The 3,164-nt window shown below is 39.8% G+C and overlaps 1 long non-coding RNA gene across 1 annotated transcript; it reads right to left on the bottom strand.

Annotated features, from left to right (window-relative positions):
• Window positions 1–222: 222 nt before the first annotated feature.
• LOC111949047 (uncharacterized) lies at window positions 223–1,835 on the bottom strand. Its single transcript, XR_002875070.2, has 3 exons — window positions 984–1,835; window positions 758–867; window positions 223–669 (listed from the first exon to the last, which is right to left on the bottom strand). It is a non-coding gene; the product is annotated as an uncharacterized LOC111949047 (long non-coding RNA).
• Window positions 1,836–3,164: the final 1,329 nt, after the last annotated feature.

Raw genomic sequence — 3,164 nt, 5'->3', positions numbered from 1 at the left:
TGATTTAAGTAAAAATATCGAAGCCATAGTAAATCGGTTAAATCTTGAAATTAGGCAAAAACACTTATTTTAAGCAGTAATTTAAGACAAAAAAACTAGAAACTAGGATATAGGAGCTTGATTAAAATTTATTGCCTACTAAAATTCAGAAAATACATCTTGAAACAAGCTGTTGCAAAAGATATTTTTTCTTGTTTCAATACTAAAAAGAATGAAAACAAATTCACTTTTCGATTCTTTTATTCAACTTACAAACTGAGATTTGTGATACAAATTTACCCAAAGGCACTAGGAATACAACTATTTCTTTAACAACACAATTAGAATACTATTCTAAAGAACAGACATAAACATTGAACTGCAAAAGCAGTTTATCTTCCAACAAATTCTTTACTTTAATGCTCTTTCATGTGGTGGTGATGTCCCACTTGTGAATTGTATCCTGAAGGATCTCTGTCTGAATGACAGAAGGGTGGCCACGCAATTTGTGTAGGTCAGATGTAGTGTGTAATAATATGCCATTTAGAAAATCAGACCCTCGTGAAGCTTTTCTTTTTCAAACGTCACTGGCATCAAACCAATAGCAACGATTCATCTGCTGCCATCGAACACCAAGACTGGACTTGACAGGCCTCTCTTCTGGATGAAGACGTTTGGATCTTTTGTTGACTATAAAGCAGAAAAAACGTTTTTCCTTTAGTATCTCCAATGTAGTAATTTCTTTATGTATCTGCTTAGGGCAAAAATAAAAATTTACCTCCTGAACATGCAGTAAAGCTTCACTAGCACACCCCAGTTTCTTTGATGGAGGTGCCACTGGGGGAAAGAGAATGGGAAGGGCCTTCACCAGAGCAAAGTTGGCTTCCACTGAAACACAATAAATTAAATTTTACTTCTTGAAGAAGAAACACATAGAACCTAGAATTTTCTGAGAAGAAGCATTCACGCATCTAACTACATGTATCAAAAAGGCATAAACTTACTTTTATCCCTGTTGATTGGTGGCTTTATTGCCTTCTTTCATACTCTGTAAAATGACCCTGGTGCAGCAATCCTCCCATCACATTCTGACTTCCTCAATGAATTCATCATAGTGGGGAGCAAGGACTCTATGCATTTCTCTAGGCACCTGCAATGACAAACCAAGTGATGAAAAATATATATACATTTAAAATTTTACTTTATACTTTTTACATAATACTTATATGATGCAGTTCTCTGGATAAACATCCACGATGGATGAAGCTCTGGTATCTCCTCTTATGGCTCCACAATCAATGTAAGCTCGTTTGGCCTGAAACTCCAGATCAAAAAACTGTTAAGATCAGCTTGGGCTTCTACTTTTTGTACATTTCCTGCAGAGTTTTATAATGCTTAGCTTGTACTTGCATACTATCCTTATTCACCAAAAGTGATCAAAAATTGTGTTTTAATTTCTGCCAACAATAGTAACTCTCAAACTTAAAAATGTTAAAGTCACAATTTTTAATAACAGCAAGTTTTCATTCTAACTTTAAGATCATCAAGCATACATGACAAACAGTCTTTCAAACTGGCCGATTTGGGTGGGAAACTGCCCAATCTAGCAACCCTAGCATAAAACTGAGTTACAGTTGAGCAGTATTGGGCTAGCAATAACTCAAGTTAGCTTACTACAATAGCATACTTCTTAACACTGAAATACATTTTTACTAAACAAAAAATTAATTTAACATATTTAAACAGAACCAAAATCTCATTAATTGTATTTTAAAGTATATTTATGATGTATACAGGATACTTACAAAAAAGTGACGGAGTAGCTAAAATAGTGCTAGCGCACGCTAGCTAGTTGCTCCGTTAGCCTGCTTCTCAAGATGTTTAAACCCACTTTATAATCTTTACCAGCTGCGTGGAGCGTAATGGTGATTTATTCTATGTCATATAATTTAATATAGCTTACCTCCTTTTATCTTGTCTGTAGTATCAGGTGACACAAAGGGGTAGGAACCTTTGTATGGGTGGATTTGTACCTGGAGGGAAGAGCAATAAAAGCGGAACCTGTGTGAAGCTACCAGCGTGTCTCGTGTGTTGGTGATATAAAAATATATAAAACTCAGCCACTTGAACATGGTGTCAGAAGTGAACCCAGGAGGGGTTTGAACTGAAGAACTCAGGATAAAAATAATAGTGTGGATTTTGCCGCTCGTAGTCGCCATCGAAGTCCGGGACGGCCGCCATGAGTCGATTCCAGGTACCCCCACCTCAGAAGTTTTCCTTCAAGGCAGATGACTGGCCTAAGTGGATAAAGCGTTTTGAAAGGTTCCGGATTGCGTCTGGTTTGGAGACTCAAGCCGAGGAGAACCAAGTGAATGCGCTGATTTATTCCATGGGGGCGGAAGCCGAGGATATTCTGGTCTCGCTGCACCTGAGTCCGGAGGAGGCAGTCGACTTCCACACAGTCAAGACAAGGCTGGACACTCATTTCGTGGCTCGCAGAAATATAATTTTTGAAAGAGCAAAGTTCAACCAACGACAGCAGGAGATGGAAGAGACGGTCGACAGCTTCCACACTGCGCTGCAATGCCTGGCGGAGCACTGCGGCTACGGCGCTCTTCACAGCGAGATGGTGAGAGACAGATTTGTTGTGGGTTTGAAAGACGAACGGTTATCGGAACAACTACAGATGGATCCAAAGCTGACTTTAGAAAAAGCAGTTAATAGAGCACGACAGAGTGAGCAGGTTAAAAGGCAGCAAGAGATGCTTCACAGTAACTTCAGAGCGGATGTGCAAGTGGATGGCGTGCACGCGCGTCAACACGGCGGCGCGCGAGCGAAGACAAGAGCACCGCCACACCGCCAAAAAGTAATGACACACACACAGGACACAGTAATTCAGTGCACAAGATGTGGAGATTCAAGAGGACATAGCATGCAGCAATGCCCAGCACGTGAAGCAGTGTGCAATCAGTGCAGGAAAAAGGGACATTATGCAAGAGTCTGCAGAACCAAACAGAGGAAAGACATGAAAATTGCTATGGTGACAGAGGACTCAAATGATGGATTTGCTTTTTTAGGTTCAATGTCTGATAAAAACACAATAAGTCCTTGGATCACAGAAGTGGATGTGAACAGCCATAGCACAGTGTTTAAAATTGACACTGGAGCTGATGTGACTGCAGTTT

The sequence above is a fragment of the Oryzias latipes genome, chromosome 17 (genome assembly GCF_053564925.1).
Source record: "Oryzias latipes strain Hd-rR chromosome 17, Olatipes_Hd-rR_3.1".
NCBI lineage: Eukaryota > Metazoa > Chordata > Actinopteri > Beloniformes > Adrianichthyidae > Oryzias > Oryzias latipes.
Note: the sequence above shows the minus strand (reverse complement) of the source record. Positions and strands in the feature narration are given on the sequence as shown.